The sequence below is a fragment of the Sinocyclocheilus rhinocerous genome, unplaced genomic scaffold, assembly GCF_001515625.1.
Source record: "Sinocyclocheilus rhinocerous isolate Xijiao unplaced genomic scaffold, SAMN03320098_v1.1 scaffold1824, whole genome shotgun sequence".
In the NCBI taxonomy this organism is placed as follows: Eukaryota; Metazoa; Chordata; class Actinopteri; order Cypriniformes; family Cyprinidae; genus Sinocyclocheilus; species Sinocyclocheilus rhinocerous.
Window position 1 is genome coordinate 4,073 of NW_015641433.1, and position 21,037 is coordinate 25,109.

The following is a 21,037-nucleotide window of genomic DNA, read 5'->3' on the forward strand; positions in this document are numbered from 1 at the left end:
GTCCTCTTTTGGAAGGCCAAACAAAGTAGTTTCTCTTTCACAACAAAGCACACAGCGCCTACACGACATGGAGGCGGCGGCAGCAACAATACTACAGCGAGAATAAAAGTTACGCCTTCTTTGCGTGAACATTTGGGCGGTGTTATGCAAATCTTCCCACACAGTGACGTAGACATGTAGGGGCGTGTTTAAACGAGGCGTTTTAGGAGGGCGTGGACAAGTCTTAACTTTTATAAAGAATATCTCTTTGGATTTGAGACTTCTTCTTTATGCACCAAGAGCTTGTAACACTCCAAAGAGAAAGGAAAAAATGAAATCGCATCATATGACCCCTTTAGTTATTTTCAGCTCATCTGCCTGTTCCTGTCATCACTACAAATTCTTCACAATGCTCTTCATCATCAGGATCATCAGGTCAGAATTGTTCACTGCTGTGTTCAGCTGTGAATGTGAGTGATGTGACTCTCTCCTGGTACAAAGGAAACAGTTTATTGTCCAGCATCAGTGTGTCTGATCTCAGCATCAGTCTCTCTCTACCTCTGGAGGTGGAATATCAGGAGAAAAACACCTACAGCTGTGTGCTCAACAATCCCATCAGCAACCAGACCACACATCTGGACATCAGTGGACTCTGTCACACATGCACAGGTATGTCAGTGGTAATGTTAGTGCTCTTTACAGACCTGAAAGGGTTAAAATGCTCACTAATGATTCCGTGTTCTGTTTCTTTACTCAGACTCTGTTCAGTATTGTGGTTCTACTGAAGCTGTGATTCGATTGGTCGTCTCTGCTCTGGTGGGCGTGGCTGCAGTTGCTGCAGTGTATGACTTCAGGGCTGCGTTCAGCCCCGACAAAAACGGTGCAAAACGTTTTTTAAACGGAAACGGTGGTGCGTTGAACACTCTGTTCTGATGACGCAAGAGTTGCAACTATGGCAGCTGAGAAGGCCATTCTTTGTGTTCTTTTTGAAGAATTTTCGGAGCCTGATGAAATCGGTATAAATACGTGTTTAATACTGCAAAATACGCTCGATGGTACAGTCACTGCCCTTGCCCTCCAGAATAAAAGAGAACATCCCAATTCGAGTGAAAGGATTTGTGGAAACTATGGTTCCTAATTATTGTGATCCAACATTTGCCTCGCATTTCAGGATGAAAAGACAAACATTTCAGGTGAAGGATAATCCACTTCTTACCTCCAAGATGACCTTATTATTTTTATTGTGAGTATTAGGCTTATCATTATTGCTGATCACTGTTGTTGTGCTATGATATTGTAATATTTACCATTATATAATCAGAGAAATATAGAAAAGTTTATGAAAGTGTCACTCCACAATACAATAGCAAAATATATAAATATGTATAGTATTTTTATGTTACATTAATCAGTATTTAGCACACCTTCCTAAGGAAAGGATATGGACCAGAAGACATTACAATTACTAAATTATATTTAGACAGACTTAAAGAAGTTCCAGATCTATACTTGTGCCCTTATTATTTCAGTTATTTTGCCTTTAATGTAAATAAACATGTGCAAACAATATACTTGCTCTTGTGAATTTATTTGGATGTTAATTACATTGTGCGAGCTGTCTCTTTAATACAATCGTAGGTTCCTGCACAACCGGAGGCTGCAGTGTCAGGACCGCAGTTCTAGGACCCTATTCTTTTGTAACTTGAACTTGCCCCAGATCTTGAAGAGCTCAGTAAAACAGAACATAAAGAGACACCAGGGGACGATGTTTTCAAATCTAACAACATATGTATTAAATACTGTACAATACGTGTTAAATTTGATGCCAAGGTGCACAAACCTTTCAGAATCAACTGTTTTGGGTTGTGTTTGGTTTTGAATCTCTTTCTTTTTTTGCATTATTTAAAATATACAATGTTATAAAAAATAAAAAAAAACGGTGGTTGCTGCCAGTAATGTACTGTTAATTTACAGCTCTCTACAGTTTATTTACATATCTATTTTTTTACAGCGAACTGTTGCCAGTTAGTTACAATAATTTCTACAGGAAGTTTTATTACAGGGTATATATGGATTTACAGGTTATTTTAATACATATAAAAAAATCTAAAAGGTGTGCATTATAACTGAGACCTACATGAGCACTTTACAGTTGGTTGTGTTACTGTAAGTCATTCTGCTCAAATGCTATTGAGCTTTAAATTATGATATATTTTGTGTTCGAGCCCATTCAGTATTGAAATAAACAACAGCATATTTATATATGATTTGACAGTTTATTTTAAGAAATATAAAAAAATCTAAAAGGTGTGCATTATAATTGATACCTATATGAACACTTTACAGTTGGTTGTGTTACTGTAAGTAATTCTCCTCAAATGCTATTGAACTAAGAAAAGTGTATACCAATGTCATATGTAACTTTAGAGATGGTCCCTTGCGAATATCGAATGCCCAGAAACGACACCTCTGGCAATTCCGTTGGGTGGTTTGTAAAGTCACAGATACTGTACGGACAATACGGCTCAGTTTTTCTATGTATCTTGCTCTGTTGAACGGCAAAAGTGACTTTACTAGGCTATACTGGATTTACACCATGCATCTCCTGTCAGCGGGAAATCGAATGCCCAGAAACGACACCTCTGGCAATTCCGTTGGGTGGTTTGTAAAGTCACAGATACTGTACGGACAATACGGCTCAGTTTTTCTATGTATCTTGCTCTGTTGAACAGCAAAAGTGACTTTACGTAGGCTATACTGGATTTACACCCAGTGTTGCCAACTAATTTTCAGAGAAAGTTCGATTTGTTGCTAAAAGTTGCTAAATGAAGTTGTGATGTCATTGCTCAATGACGTCATTGCGTAATCACAACGCAAAATTGTCACATCATCAAAACTCAGCAAAAAATATATTTTAGATATGTTAATTTAGATTTGTTTTTAAAATAATATGCATGATATAATATTAAAATATAAATACCTGTATTTTTAAATACATTGAATTATTGAAAACGTACACATTTTTAAATTATTACAATTTAAGTTTAGTAGCTAGTAAACTCTACACATTGTCAACAATTATGCTTATGATTACAATTTAAGTTTTTTTAGTAGCTAGTAAACTCTACACATTCTCAACAATTATGCTTTAAGCAGTGTATTAGTAGTTAGTTAGTACTACACACTCAAAGAAACGTCTGTAAAAATAAGGCACAATCTACTGTTAATATGAAAGAATTTTCCGTAATGGTTTTTTTTACCTGTATTTTAAATTACGCATTGTGATTTCGGGTTACAGGGTTGCAAAGGATGATGGATAATGGATAATGTCCTGAAAGATTTTCCATTTTTCTTACAGTGTACTAACTGATCAACAATCGCAGGTACAAGCTACTAACAAAGTGTATCATAAATGAACAATTATTCAATTATTCAATTATCACATTATTCAATTATTATTATTATTAAATTGAACAATTGCAAATAGCAGCTAACTCAATTCACGTGATGTGTGTACTGCTAGGCATCTGTGGTTTCCTGTTTTAGGTAGGTGTGGCTAACTCTTAACTTTTATAAAGAATATCTCTTTGGATTTGAGACTTTAGTCTTTGCAACTTTACAGACCTTCTTTATGCACCAAGAGCTTGTAACACTCTAAAGAGAAAGGAAAAAATGAAATCGCATCATATGACCCCTTTAAACATTTTCCATTTGCCCAATTTATTTAATTTATTTGGCTACTTTGATCACACGTTTAATTATTTATATATGCATTTAAACAAGAATATGTGTATTTATATACACATTTATTTATTTATTTGCGTATTTATTTATTTATTGTTTTTGCAGGTTTCGTCCTCCATAAATCTGTACAGATTATGTTACTATATTTGTAAGTGAGATGGGTGAGAGCTGCAGAAAAACTCAGATACCAGTTGACAAGAGCTCATGTGGAAAAGTTTGACTTCCTAGAGTGCTTTGTATTTCTGAGAGAGAGAAAAAATAGAAATCAAAAGTCAGAAGAGTACCACTATCTCTCATATTTAAAGGAAACTGCATCTATTGTCAGGTTGTTGTTTTTATCAAATGAGGCTCTTTCTGCGCTTTGGCACACTAGCAGCTCAGGTTGAGCGTTTCATTGAGGTTTGCCGTTTTGTGCTTTATTTCGGTCAGTGTCACTTTATGGTGTATGGACTAAATCTTTGATGTCCAGTGTGTTCTACACACTTCACATGTTCAAGATTCAACAAGAAGGAGGATTTTGCATGTTAGCTTGAGAGTTTGAGAAAACAGTGTGCATAGTTGGATTATTTCTTGAATTTCTGTTGTTCACGCCACACGTGTTTGACGTTTTCGGACATATTTGGAGGACTATGTGTCACGCCCCTGGATTGGTTTTGCTGTGTTTTTCCTCCCCATGTGTTCCGTGTCCCCGTTAATTAGTCATTCCATGCACCTGTGTTCCCCTGATTGCCCTGTGTTTATTAGCCCCAGTCTGTGTTGTCTGTTTTTGTCGGCGATTGTACGTCTACCCCTGAGTCTCCTGTGTTCCTGTCTGCTCCATGATTAATGGATTAAAAGTACTGTTGTGAGTTTACGCCTTGTCTCCTCGCTCCTCGCCTTAGGAAAGTGTGACAGAATCTTCGACCTAAAACAGTTTATTGTGTGTTTCCCCTCCATTTTGTTTCTGTTTTTCTCTCAGTGTTTTTTATTTCCGTAGTGTTTCCCTTATGGATCCCCTCCTTCGCCCCAAATTCATTCTCCTCCTGCTGGAGCAGGGGGAAAAATCGCTCGAGGGTCATACCAGACTGTTTCTGGCCATTGACCATCTCACCACCTACCTGGACGACGTGCTCTGCGCGTTCTATGACGCCAGCCTCAACACTGCGTGCAGAGCACCGTTGTCCGAAGAAGGCCCTCGAGCGGAATTCGCCGCCTTTGTGGAGTGGACACTGGCGAGAAATGGATCTCCGTTCCCCGCTGGTTTCCAGGAGTATATCGCCAGTGCCACTCCCGACCCAGAGCCCAACCCACCATCTCCCCGATGCATGGAGCGCATGCCCGAGCCCACCACTGACGGAGAGCCAGAGCCCGCCGCGACCGACGAGCCATCGCCAGAGAGAGCGACAGAGCTGAGGATCGCCGTGGAGCCGGAGGCCGTGACGTCAGTCAAGGTGTGTGAGCCGGCAACAACGCCTGCCACGAGGGAGAAAGCCACGGATGGTGTGAGCACGGAGAGGAGCTCCGCCCCCTGCACCGCGGCTGAGGGTGAGCTGAGTATGGCGCTGCAGAAGTGCCAGAATGAAGAGGAGTGGGCTCCAGTCCCCGAATCCAGTTCTGAGCGCCCTCCAGTGCCTGCTCCTAGAAGGCGCCCTCTAGTGTCCGCTCCTTCAGAGCGCGATCCTATTCCAGCGTTCAGCCTAGAGAGGCCTCCTGATCCAAAGTTTAGCCGAGACAATATCAGTGATGGAAGGAGATTCTGTTACTCTACACACCGATGTTACTGAAATAAAGAGATGTGGACGTTTATGCTTAAATTCAGAGAATCTTCTGTAATCTACAATCAGATCCTCTCTATATATGAACGTAAAGAATATAATGAAATATTCAGAGACAGACTAAAGATAGATGAACAGACAGGGTCTCTGACCATCACAAACATCAACAAATTACACTCTGGACTTTATAAACTTCAGATCATCAATGGAGGGGTCAAATACAAGAGCTTCAATCTTGCTGTCTATGGTGAGTAAACGGCAATAAAACTAATAAAAAGATTTATTCAGTCTATGTGGGATAGTGAAGGCTGTGTCAGGAATTGGCTTAATGTGAAATTTTTCATAATGAGAAATTTATATAATTTTGTATATCAAAAACTGCTGCATCAAGATACCACATTGCCCGTGCATGATTAGAATTCGGTCCAGAGTGTTTTGACATACAATTGTTATTTATTGGTCTATGAATACGAAGGATCTTTACACAAATATTTTTCAATAATTGATTGTTTCCTGAATTGTATTTTGTTTCTTAGCTTTTCTTACTGTTCGAGTCATCAGTGTTTTTCCTCGTAACCCTTCAGTATCCGAAAGATCATCAGGTCAGAATTGTTCACTGCTGTGTTCAGCTCGACTGCAACATGAATTATTATAAATACAATTTTTCATTCACATACTCATTCACTTTGATGAAATGGTAGTAATAAACTGCTAAATGTCTAAAAAAGCAAAAAGTATGCAGTTGAACAAGGTTGAAGAGTTATAGAAATAAATAAATAGTTATAATATATATACTACTTACTATATTATTTGATATCAATGTTTATAAAACCGAAACATGTTCAAGATGTAGTTCATTGTAGATGAATCTGCCCACTTACTACATACTAAAACATGAAATTGTTTTTCTTGACACAATCATTGACACAAGAGTATTTAAAATATAAATGTTTGATTACCTGTCTGGATGTGTATTAACTATTTGTTTATTAGTATGCCTGTTTCTAGCATATTGTCCGTTTTTAGTACTTATAAAGCACATATTAATGCCTTATTCTGCATTATCATATTGTAAATCCCTTACTCCATACCTAACTACTACAACAACTACCTTACTTGCGGTTAAGCAGCAAATTAGGAGTCTGAGGGAGAACTTTTAGTTAATAGTGAGTACGTGTTCCCTTATCTAAAGCATTACCATTTGTTCAGTATTTTCTCATTTAGAAGAGTAATCTGTTTTATTTCAGTCACTTACGTTTCAAGACAATTGAAAGCAGTTTGTCATGATATTGTGTGTGTGAACCAGAACATGATGTTTTCGAGTCAGATCATTCGTTATTGAGGTCCGTAAATGTGGCGTCTGAGCTGAATGCATGTGGTTTAATGCACGCAATGTTAGACCGTGTGTGTTCATGAGAGTGTGAGATGTTGAAGTTTATTCTTTCAGCCACAAATTAACCCTATGAAAGCCTGTTAGACTTAGAAATGACCTGAAATGAGAGTTTTCTGATGAAGAGCAATCCAGAATGGTGTTGAGAGGTTAATGCAGTTTAAGAAGATAAAGAACGCATTAAACTTTGTCCAGAGAGTGCAATCAGAAATGAAAAGGGAACAAAGACCACTAAAACCAGTTCACTTTTCATTTAACAGTCTGTTTAGGAAATAGCTGTACTTTTTTTTTTGTTCAGGAAGTCGCTCTTCTGTGTCTGAAGTGACTTTCGGCTGGACGTCTGTATCACGATGTCCTCTCATCTATGTGCTCTGATCCTGTTTGTTCTATGCGGTGAGAAACTTAATACTTTTAATCATAAATGTGGTGCATAAACACAAGTGCATTTCCACAAAAGAAACAAAATAAAAAAAACAAATGCACATTTTACCTTTTAGGGGTGCATGATTATGTTTGAGGAAATGAGATTATAAGTCTCTGATGATGATAATGTGTTTTTATTTCTTCTGCAGGTGTGTTTGCTGGTGATACAGATGTAATGAAGTCAGTATCAGTGACTGAGGGAGATTCTGTCACTCTAAACACTAATGTTACTGAAGTACAGAGAGATGATCAGATACTGTGGATGTTTGGACCTAAAGAGACTCGTATAGCTGAACTCTACTGCTGCATCAAGATACCACATTGCCCGTGCATGATTAGAATTCGGTCCAGAGTGTTTTGACATACAATTGTTATTTATTGGTCTATGAATACGAAGGATCTTTACACAAATATTTTTCAATAATTGATTGTTTCCTGAATTGTATTTTGTTTCTTAGCTTTTCTTACTGTTCGAGTCATCAGTGTTTTTCCTCGTAACCCTTCAGTATCCGAAAGATCATCAGGTCAGAATTGTTCACTGCTGTGTTCAGCTCGACTGCAACATGAATTATTATAAATACAATTTTTCATTCACATACTCATTCACTTTGATGAAATGGTAGTAATAAACTGCTAAATGTCTAAAAAAGCAAAAAGTATGCAGTTGAACAAGGTTGAAGAGTTATAGAAATAAATAAATAGTTATAATATATATACTACTTACTATATTATTTGATATCAATGTTTATAAAACCGAAACATGTTCAAGATGTAGTTCATTGTAGATGAATCTGCCCACTTACTACATACTAAAACATGAAATTGTTTTTCTTGACACAATCATTGACACAAGAGTATTTAAAATATAAATGTTTGATTACCTGTCTGGATGTGTATTAACTATTTGTTTATTAGTATGCCTGTTTCTAGCATATTGTCCGTTTTTAGTACTTATAAAGCACATATTAATGCCTTATTCTGCATTATCATATTGTAAATCCCTTACTCCATACCTAACTACTACAACAACTACCTTACTTGCGGTTAAGCAGCAAATTAGGAGTCTGAGGGAGAACTTTTAGTTAATAGTGAGTACGTGTTCCCTTATCTAAAGCATTACCATTTGTTCAGTATTTTCTCATTTAGAAGAGTAATCTGTTTTATTTCAGTCACTTACGTTTCAAGACAATTGAAAGCAGTTTGTCATGATATTGTGTGTGTGAACCAGAACATGATGTTTTCGAGTCAGATCATTCGTTATTGAGGTCCGTAAATGTGGCGTCTGAGCTGAATGCATGTGGTTTAATGCACGCAATGTTAGACCGTGTGTGTTCATGAGAGTGTGAGATGTTGAAGTTTATTCTTTCAGCCACAAATTAACCCTATGAAAGCCTGTTAGACTTAGAAATGACCTGAAATGAGAGTTTTCTGATGAAGAGCAATCCAGAATGGTGTTGAGAGGTTAATGCAGTTTAAGAAGATAAAGAACGCATTAAACTTTGTCCAGAGAGTGCAATCAGAAATGAAAAGGGAACAAAGACCACTAAAACCAGTTCACTTTTCATTTAACAGTCTGTTTAGGAAATAGCTGTACTTTTTTTTTTGTTCAGGAAGTCGCTCTTCTGTGTCTGAAGTGACTTTCGGCTGGACGTCTGTATCACGATGTCCTCTCATCTATGTGCTCTGATCCTGTTTGTTCTATGCGGTGAGAAACTTAATACTTTTAATCATAAATGTGGTGCATAAACACAAGTGCATTTCCACAAAAGAAACAAAATAAAAAAAACAAATGCACATTTTACCTTTTAGGGGTGCATGATTATGTTTGAGGAAATGAGATTATAAGTCTCTGATGATGATAATGTGTTTTTATTTCTTCTGCAGGTGTGTTTGCTGGTGATACAGATGTAATGAAGTCAGTATCAGTGACTGAGGGAGATTCTGTCACTCTAAACACTGATGTTACTAAAGTACAGAGAGATGATCAGATACTGTGGATGTTTGGACCTAAAGAGACTCGTATAGCTGAACTCTATAAACACAGCATTGATATGTTTAGCAGTAATGGGACATTTGGAGACCGACTGCAGTTGGACTCTTTCACTGGATCTCTGACCATCAGAAACATCAGAAGCACAGACTCTGGACTTTATAAACGACAGATCCGGAGCGACAGAGGGAACTCGGACAAGACATTCAATGTTACTGTCTATGGTAAGACAAATATGACTTCAACTCTTAGATTTTATATAAATGGCCCTGAGGTAATAATTGGTCTGGCAGTGAATGGAATATGACAACACTAAAAATTAGGGTTTGTTAAAAATAAAATGTATTTCCCAACTATTTCATGCCAGCAAACTGTAACCCAATATCCTTTCTTAAGATAGGCTTTATTTATTATGTATGCCAAACCTCTCACAGCCATTTGTTCATGCCAAACAAATCAAATTAAACCTGTGCAAAGAATCACGGGAGCAAATTTTTGTATCCTCTGAAATCCTTCAATGAGCACATTTCAACATGGAATATATATTTTGTTTTTCAACTACATATGATTCATTTTCTAAATACCCAACATCATTAGGCACATGTCAAACCTCTGAAAAATCATATTTTCCCACCACATGCATTAACAACCTTTTTATCTTTTTTATTTAAATTTTTTTTTTTTTTTTTTTTCTCAGATTCAGACTTTTTTTTTTTCTCAACCCCATAACGAACAAAATGGGATTGGTTTAAAAAGGATTTTACACAGAACTTGTTATAAAATAAACCTACGTACTACTCATGTGTCCCTGATAACAATTTAATGATAACAAATGTAACATTTATCATATGTTTCACATTTTTACAGGACTGAAGCTAAAAATACACAAATTGTGTCTATGGTCTCTTGACTAAAACCACAATTTTACTGTTTTAGTCCTTAACAGGTCAGATAGTATTCAGCAAGAAATGCTTTCATTCTTAATTGTCTTCCCTATATTTTCCCAAAAATATTAATGTGACAAGGTGTGATGGGTTTGAAGACTGTAACACATTTGAAGGGAAACATTGCCTTCCATTTAAATTTCTCTCTCATATTGTCCCCTTATTTCTGGGTCAAAATATCTGTATGCACAACATTGTCTTTCCGCTGCAAATGTTGGTGCAATTTCTGATGTAGGATGCTTGTCAAAGTTTAAGTGGACATAATCAAAAATACTATTTATAACAAAAATATGAGTTGTCATGATTTTGGCAAGTATATATTTACTGAAACATGGCTTATTTTCATTAAAATTATTAATAAATGAAGTAACTCAACCCCATCACAAGTTTACAAACCCAACAATGAGAAAGACATACAGTGGTGGCCAAAATTATTAGAACACTAGTATTTTCACCAGCTAAAAATGGTTTTAAGTCAGTTATTTCTATTTTTGCTGTAATGTGTCAGTAGGAAACTGTGGCAATGTCTCCAAGATGCTTCAAGAGACCTACCTGCAAATCTACCTGAAAAACTATGTGCAAGTGCACCGAGGTCAAAAACTGCTTTAAACACAAAGGATGCTCACACCAAATGCTGATTTAATTTAGTTAATAGAAGTTAACTGATAAAGAAAAACTGTTTATGACTTTAGTTTTGACAGCATCCTCATTTTACAAGTGCCTAAATCTTTTCACAGTACTGTAGCTTTGCAGGTAGGTCTCTTGAAGCATCTTGGAGACTCTGCCACAGTTCTTCTGGATTGAGTTTATTCGGTTTCTTCATGTCATTCCAGAGCACTGGCTGCTGTCAGTTTTTAGCTGGTGAATATAGTGTTCTAATAACTTTGGCCACCACTGTATATTTGTGACCGGGTTGTGGTTTTTCACTGAAAATGGCCACTGCTCCTCATGTAGTTAGGATATTAGACCATATGTCAGCAATACAATAAGTACATATACTTATGGATTAAAATAAAATGCAGAAAAATAAGTATTTTCCATCTTAATTTTAAGTTGTTAAGCTTGACAGTACCCTCCCTGACTATTATATGCCTCAAAAATATGAATAAAAAGTATGATACTAACCATTTTCTGCACCACTATTAAAGAGATCTGAATGATGTTATTTCTGGTAAATGATGTCACATATGAGCAGAGTCTAAATTATTATGGGCGGAGAATGGTTAGTGTGAAGGGGTTGAGTTTAGACTGAGGGACATAACTTTAAAGTCGGTTTGTTATAAAATATCTTGCAGTTTTGTTTTTTTTTTGTTTTTTTTAGAAAAATATTCTTCACAAGAAAGGAACACAAATAAATGCTTACATTATGCCAAAAATCACAGACACTGCGCACATTTTGTTAATCAATTTTCTAAGTACAAACTCAGTGAAGTGCCTCAGGGACATGACAAAATGCTTGGTTTAAGATTTTTCTTTTATTTATAAGGACAACACGCATTTATTAACATTTCTGTAAATGTGTCAGTTTTAGCCAGCCGGCTAATTTTCAACTGCAGTCTTTTGGTAAGATGTTTCACCCTTTAAAATATCAAGAAGAATAAACAAAAAACAACAAGACATCAGTACAATAACAATCAACATTCTCACACAATCAACCATGCAAGCACACGAAGAGAACACACAACCTTCAGTAGGTATATGCAGGCATGCTGGAAAAACATTATGGTTATAAGACATTATTTTATGCTAAAAATATTAAAATGCAATAATTATTTTTATTCATTATAATGGACATACCAAAGCATTGTGAAAAGCTTCAAACAATTAATTTTGGTGAACGACCACTTTTGAAACTCTGGGGGACTGAAATATTACCGAATCCCAGGAATGACCCACAATTTTATATAAATTATTATTTATTGTTAGAATTAAACATCTACTTTTGGATCCCAGTTAACTTTCTGTCTGTTTTTGCTCACATTACAGCAATATACTTACATTTAATTTAAATGTTTTTCAGCTCGTCTGCCTGTTCCTGTCATTTACTGGATACTCTTGTTCCTCATCATCATCAGGATCATCAGTGTCCAGATGTTCACTGCTGTGTTCAGTGTTGAATGTGAGTGATGTGACTCTCTCCTGGTACAAAGGAAACCGTTTATTGTCCAGCATCAGTGTGTCTGATCTCAGCATCAGTCTCTCTCTACCTCTGGAGGTGGAATATCAGGATAAAAACACCTACAGCTGTGTGCTCAACAATCCCATCAGAAACCAGACCAAACATCTGGACATCATTCAACTCTGTCACACATGTGCAGGTACATCAGCAGTAATATTTTCAACATTTTCTTTCTAAATGTGCAGTTTATAGCATCTGGATGAAGTTCGACTAAAAGGATTGACCATTTTCTCTTTGTTAATTACAGAAGTGTCTGTGCATTTATATTTCGTGTCACTTATAAGTGTTTTACTGCTGCTGCTGCAGGAAATGTGACCAAGAAAAACCAGAGGGCAAGTATTACAACAACTGACATGACAAAAATAATTATTTATGTGCAAAATAGTTTTATGTCTAAAAGCCTAAGTTGATGTTTTAAAATTTTATTAGTTATTAAATTAAAAGTATGCTTATTATGCAATGTACATGTATTGTATACATGAGAAACAACAGAAAGCAGCACCTGATGATAAGTTCACTCAACATCTGCATGTGATTGTGTTTGTAGATGAGAAAAGTCTGTCAGAATACACACAGATCATCTACCGTCTGCAGAACTGACACACATCACTGATCATCATCCATAATACACCACAAACTCATCAGGACTGATCTATGTTTAATGCGACTGATTTCATTTCACAGTTATGATGAAGCTTCATGTTCATCTGCTTCCAAAGATAAGTCAACTGAGCTGCAACAAGAATTATAAATATAGTTTATCATTCACATATTAATTTTGATTAAAATGGCATTGATGCACAAGCCTGAAAGAATAACATGCCGTTTTACAAGATTACAGATTTATACTTTAACAGTATGTACATAAAAATGTAAAATACATTTGATACAGTGAAATGAAACATGTTCAACATGTAATTTAGTATCAATTACAGATGAATTTGCCCAGTTAAAAATGAATTGTACTAAAACAGTGTCACAGACACACAAGAGTGCTGATATTAGTTCAATAAACTATATATTTTTTTAAAGCATGTGGATTTTTTTTATTATATTTTAATTAAATATCTCAGCAATCTACTGCATTTTAATCAATGTTGTGTAAAATGTTGCTTAAGATTGGAAAGAGGTGTGTGTGAGTGTGAACTGGTACATGTTCACTTCGAGTCCGATCTTGTGTTATTTAGGTCCGTAAATGTGGCATCTGAGCTGAATGTGGTTTAAAGTGCTGGGAGGATCTTCAGCTAATGCTGAAGGTGTTAGACGATGTGTGTTTGTTCATGAGAGTGTGAAATGAGGTCAGTTTCCTTTCACAACCACAAATAAACCTGAGAACCTGTTAGACTAAAAATACCTTTGATAAATATCTGGAATGAGTTTTCACATTCAGAATGATGTTTTCTCATCTGTCTGCTCTGATCCTGTTTGTCCTGAGCGGTGAGTAACTCTTTTAATCAGTATACATATTATAATCAGAGATAAAAAACACACATTGTAATGGTAAAGCTCTATGAAATTAAATCTAGTCAGATTTGCAGAATAATATGGCATTTTTATGATTTGCAGGTGTGTTTGGTTATAGAAGTGAATTCAGTATCAGTGATAGAGGGAGATTCTGTCACTCTAAACACCGATGCTAAAGTACAGAGAGATGATCAGATTCTGTGGATGTTTGGACCTCAAGAGACTCGTATAGCTGATATCCACAGACAGAACATCTATATACCCTGCTGAAAAAGCCAGCATTGCTGGTCACCAGCATAATGTATGGTTTGGATGCTGGATCCTAGCATGGGATGCTGGTTGCTGGTTTGCTGGTCCCCAGCACGGTAAGCAGGTGTGCTGGTGAACCAGCATAAGGTATGTTTTGCACAACAAAACGTATGTATGTGTTACATATCATGTTCTTTTGAAATTGGTTTGTGTTTATAGTTAAAGACCAAGACAATTTTCCAAATTAATTTTAATAAATTATTTAATAAAGAAAAACACATGTTGCTGGTTACATGTTTACAAAGTAAAATCCCCAGTGTTGAACAAACACTGCTCAGTTTTCACATCCTGATCTATAGAGAGTAAAATTAACACTAAAGCAGTGTTGTAGTTAGTGAAATAAAGTAGATTCACTCTACAAGTGATGACTGAGCATTAGTGATGACACCTACGGTTAACAAGCAGAATCACTGAGAATAAGAGGAACGGCAAGAACAGAAAAATGTAGAGAGGTTAGCAGAAACACATCAACTTACAGCAACACAGCCTTAGATTAAATCAATATCTCACCAGAGGATGATTAAACAACTGCAAAAACAGAATTACCATATTCACTTACTGCAAACCAGTTTGGCTTTATTTCTTTCATAAGGTACATGTACAAAGGTTGCTGAAGTAGGTTACCATTATGGTGAATAGTGTTCCTTGTTAGTGGCCATTGACTTTGGTTGAATTAACCCTATTTCAGCAATTGCATGCAGAAAGTGAACACTATCACTATTTTCAATATTATTTAATGGTCCTCACTGCACTGACATACCTTTTACTATGTGTACTTTTTAAAATCATTGACTGACAGCTGGATTTGGACAAATGTGACTTCCCAGATAAGTATGAAAATCTTTAAAAACAACAACTTTCAGTTTTGAACTTTCATTATCAAGTTGTTGTTAACTGTTCCATTGAAAGAGCTCTTCTCATAACACCTGTTATTGAACAAACTGCTTATGATTAAGCTTATATTAGGCATTTTTTATTTTTCATAACTCTAAATGAATTTATGCAATGTACTCAAGCTCTTTTTAACTGATTTTTATTGATTTGTGTACAGATCTTATGAAACAGGAGACAATTCCTTTGATGCTTTGAAACGTTTTAACAGTAACATTAATTAATAATATAATCATAACTAAAGCAATTAAAATTTTCAGCTCTACTTTCAGCAGAGGGAGCAAAATAAATTACAAAGTTATCATATAATTCAACAAATCAAGTTTTAACCTTATATTGTTTTTCTGTGGCATTATTAATGTGTTAAATAGAGAAATATGCAAGCAAAAACTGTTTGTCCCCAAAACACTACTTGCGTACAGACAACTGGCCTACTGACACTCAACCCTGCAAGACCATGCTGGTGAACCAGCATAATCAGCTCTATTTTGCTTGAGAACAGCATATATATGCTGGTCCACCAGCTAGACCAGCACAAACCAGCCTGGACCAGCACTTGAAAGCGTTAAAGTGCAGTAATGTTTCCTTGTTCTTCTGTTTCAGACTCTGTTCAGTTTTGTGGTTCTACTGAAGCTGTGATCCGATTGGTCATCTCTGCTGTGGTGGGCGTGGCTACTGTTGCAGTAGTGGTTTATGAAATCACATCTGGAAGAGCTCAAGACAAGACAGAAAGTGACACCAGGGGGCGATGTTTTCAAATCTAATCCTATATGCATTACATCTGCTAATCAAAATGCAAAGGTAAGATAAATTAAGACAAACTAAACTTGTTCTCTAACAGCTCCTATTTGAATATAAAGAACATTAATGGAGAAGTAAAAGAATGGATTGAGGAAATTGTTGTTCTTCCCCTTTGAGGTCTATGTAGCATTAAATGTGTTTTTATTGGTCACGTTCTATCACATGGTTATCAACGGGATAGTTCCTTTTTCTTGTTTGTATAGAGTGCTGCAGTGATGACGTGTTTTGTAGGCCCACCCAGAAGTAAGCATTACCCTGGTTCCCCTGAGTAAGTTTTATTTACACAAATGTAGATTTGTTAAGGTTCCTTCAAGTTTTGTGGAATTTAAAAATGAGTTGAAAATTTGATTTCAATCCTTAAAGCAGAGTTTTAAGAGAGTTTACCTGTTCAGTGTGACTACGTTTAATGTCCCTGACAAACTCTGTGGTCCAATTCGAACACCTGTTTATTCTTATGTTGTGGAATAAAACATAAAAAAATTAAAATAGTTGAGCTTGTGTTATCCACAGACCTTATTTCAGGCATTTAACCAAAAATCCATTAAAACACACACACAAAACAACAAGTTCTCTCTAGGTTATAATAATTTGCATAGTTAATTTCAGTTGAAGCGGATTCAACTGGTTCAAATTCCACATAAATCCAGTTTTGTTATCAGCCTGAGAAATGTAAATTAGAAATGGTAATAGCACAATTTGCATAACCGATTTCATGTTCCGTTGACTGAACTGACAATTGACTGATTTTATGTAAATTTCACAACCACAGTCCAACACATAGACACATTCTTTGAGCTGAAGCTTATTTAATATGAATGTAATTCAGACATACTACATTGTCCATGTTGTTACTGTCATGTGACCTACCTTTCACAAAAAACGTTTGAAACTGATGCTCTTTTTTTTTTTGTAATTTTGTATACAGCAGATGTACTGCACTCAGCAAGAAAGGCACAAAATCTGTTACTGGGCACTACATTTTCAAAAAAGTACTAATATGTACAATTTAGGTACTATTATGTACACTTTATTTAATAATATCTGCCTTAAAGGTACTAATATGCACCCTTTAAGGGTAAGTAAGGTACAAAGGTGTACCTTTTGAAAAGGTAATGCCCCAATGACAGCCTTGAACCTTTTTTCTGAGTATGGAAAATACCCAACACCTCACACACAACATGCACATTCTGTTTATAACCAGATGGCAGGTGGGTGCTTTATCTTAATCACCTTGAAAACTGCAGCTGCCATAATCTTTGTATAACTGTCCTCAATGGGAGTTTTATTTTACAACAAAGGATGTGAAAGTGAAAAAGGCTGTACAACTACTGAATGTCAAATGCCTGAAAAAAACAGGTGTCCTTCACCTATATACTGCTTCTACACTATAAAATGTACTATTCATGTATTTTGACCTATTTTGTCTTTCTAGGTTAAGCATTGGTCTAGCAAGTGTGCAAAGCAATTCCAAATAAAGTGATTTAAAATCAACATTTGTCTTCAAGTTCTTGTCTTTGATGTAACCAATGTAAAAACCTAGCTAGAAATACAAAAATTAAAAGTACTTCCAAGGTCAAAGTTCAGTGGAGGAAGAGGCTGTTCAAACATGACAATGGTAATTTTCCCACCAAATTAAAAAAAGTGATTAAATAAATATATATATAATGTGTGTAAGGAATAATTGATGACGGGCCGTTGAATTATTAGAAAAATAATGCACACCCGAGCTGGTGATGCGGCCACGACGCGAAGCGGATACTACGGTTACCACACCTCAAGACATCGATCAGATGATATATTTAAAGGAATTCGTCCGGTTTTTATATATATATATATATATTGGTTCATTTATATGTCATCTGTTGCACTGTAATGTTAAATCAATAAATTGCTTAAATAGTTTTATTTTAAAGACATAATTTGTTGATTTTAGTGTTTTAAGAGAAGCCAAAGTCAACTTTTTTTGTTGTTGTTTTGAGAATGAACCAATTGTGTAATTGCGATATGGTTTTCCGTGATATGACAAGTTTCACAGGATGTGGTTTGTAAGTGAGAGATGGAGGAAACAGTCACACAACACAGACATAATGTTTCCATTGTCTTTAATGGACAGTTCAACCAAAAAATATAATTAAGCCTATGTCATAATTTACTCACCCTCATGCTGTTATAAACCTATATGACATTCTTTCTTCTTTGGAAATTGCAAAAGAAAAGGGTAAATGTAAATGAAAATCACTGCCATTAATGGGTTTAAATATGTTGGTGCATTTTGCATTTAGTGTGTGTGTGTGTGTGTGTGTGTGTGTGTGTGCGTGCGTGTGCGTGTTGTTTTGTTTTGTTTTGTTTGCAGAGAGCAGTTACTAAGAGCGTTCTGTGGTCTTCTCTCCGGATATTGGCCAAAGGCTATTGATTGTACAGAGTATGTACGTGCACAGAATGTGTGTGTGTGTGTGTGTGTGTGTGTGTGTGTGTGTGTGGGTGGGTGGGTGGTCTGGGTTTGAAAAGCAGCTTGTGTCGCTTAACTTTACCGTCGGAGTAAACAGCCTTCGTGCGTACTAATGTTGAGAGTGTTAATACTGTTTGCGATCTGGAGCCAAATCCGATCTGCAGGTTAGGATCTTCATCCTTTATCCAGAATGAACTGAAGCAGCTTCATTTGTTCTGAGAAAAACCTAATCAAAGTACCAAATATCTGTTTTTTTTTCTTAATTAACCTGAAAAGGCAAATTCTAGTTCTTCTGAGTTTTTGAAGTATCAACATAAGTAGCTTTTCCACTCTCATTCCATTCTGTACCTAAGTTTTTCCTTAAGATGTATTGGGGGTCACTTATTTTGTGTGGATATATTCATACATTCATTATATTCATTCAAACCATTCATTCAGATCATTTGTTTTGCTACGGTGAACAGAGAATGTGAAGCTAAAACACTGTAATGGATTGAATCCTCATAAAATATACAGTATATTACATTAACGAGATATGCAAGTAAAGTAGGGCTATTTAATAGAATTTAAAGAATATTAGAACTTTTTTTCCATGCTCCAGCCCAGTAGGTGGCAGGAATGCACCTACAACCCTTGGCAAAAATTATGGAATCACCACACTTAGAAGATGTTCACCCAAAGTTTTGACTTTATAACAAATAAACAAATCACAGATATGACACAAAACAATTTTTGCTTGACAGTTCAACACTTTGTTTATGTGAAACATACCTCAAACAAATTAAATTAAAACATTTTAATTAATGGAAAATTGTTTTCCATATCAAGTAGAGGAAAAAATTATGGAATCATTCAATGTTGAGGGGAAAAAATCTGGAATCAGCTTGTAATTTGCATTTCTGAAATAAATACCGGCACATCTCTAAAATGCTAATTAGTCAGCAGTTAAAAGAGAGTGCTTCCAGACCTTAACGAGCTGTTGGACTTGGCTAATTGAAAGGAAGCATGGCCCCAACAAGAGAACTGTTTGTTAAAACAATTATAATACTCCTTCAAGAAGGAAATCCATCACGGAGTGTGGCAAAAAAAAGTTGGATGTTCCCAGTCAGCTGTTTCTAAAATTTGGTGCAAGTATAAACAAAATGAAAAGGTTACAAAAGGAAAACATACAGGCAGACCAAGGAAGACATCAAAAATGTCAGGATAGAAAACTCAAAGCAATTTGCCTTGAAAATAGAAAATGCACAACGAAACAAATGAAAAACAAATGGGCGGAAACAGGAGTCATGTGTGTGACAGAACTGTAAGAAACCGGCTGAATGAAATGGGATTTAAATATAGAAAAGCCATACGAAAACCAGCATTAACACCTAAACAGAAGAAAACAAGGTTACAGTGGGCTAAAGAGAAGCACTCATGGAGTGTGGCAAGATGACTGCCTGAAGAAAACAACCAAATTTCCCAACTCATTTATGATATGGGGTTGCATGTCAGGTAAAGGACCAGAGGAAATGACAATCCTTACCTCAACAGTCAATGCACAAGTGTACATTGAAATTTTGGACACTTTTCTCATTCCATCAATAGAAAAGAAGTTTGGTGATAAATTGTCATTTTTCAGGATGATAATGCATCTTGCCACAGAGCAAAGAGTGTTAAAGCTTTTCTTCAGGAAAGGCATATCAACTCAATGACATGGCGAGCAAACAGTCCGGACCTCAATCCGATTGAAAATTGATGGTGGAAATTGAAAAAGCTGGTCCATGACAAGGCTCCATCTTGCAAAGCTGATCTGTCAACCGCTATTCGACAAAGTTGGAACCAGCTTGATGAAGAATATTGTTTTTCATTAGTGAAGTCCATGCCCCAAAGAATTCAGGCCGTCATAAAAGCAAGAGGAAGATCAGGATACTAACTGTGTGTTTTTGTAGGTGATTCCATATTTTTTTCTTCAACATTGAATGATTCCATATTTTTTCCTCTACTTGATATGGAAAACAAATTTTCATTAATTAAGAGTTTAATATCTTTTTTTTTTTTTAGGTAAGTTTCACATAACCAGAATGTTGAATTATTAAACAAAAATTGTTTTGTGTGATATATCTGTGATTCGTTTATTTGTTATGAAGTAAAAAATCTGGGTAAACAACATCTAAGTGTGGTGATTCCATAATTTTTGCCAGGGGTTGTATTGTTTGCTTGTCAACCGCCATAAAAGAATAATAAGAAGAAGAATGTGAAGCTTGCATTACATGCTGGGGTGGCACCAGGATCACCCTCTGCTACATGCCTTTTATTTTCTTTCTTTTTTTTTTCTTGCCTTGAAATTAAATATTCACATTCTTCATAGTATCATTTGCAGAGAAGAAAAGCAATTTTATTGCATTGCATGCTATTGATAGCATGACCTTGGCTTAAATTTTTGATTTTGCTAATATTTTTTTTGTGCATCAGTGTGCATACAACAGCCATAGCAAGATTTGTGTCCGCTTATTTACAGCATCATAGGGATGCCGAAACCTCTACTATAAATGCTGCACATACTTTTCTACAGGCTCTCTGTGAGAAAGTTGATCCTTTCCTGGTAAACATAACCTTGGACACCCCCCCAAAAATGCTGTGCTCTATTTGGTTTCCTATTTCCTTTTCTATTTGGAACACTAGCCTGTTCCAAATGGATTGCTGAAACAGAAATGGAAGCACACATCTTATCAAATTCA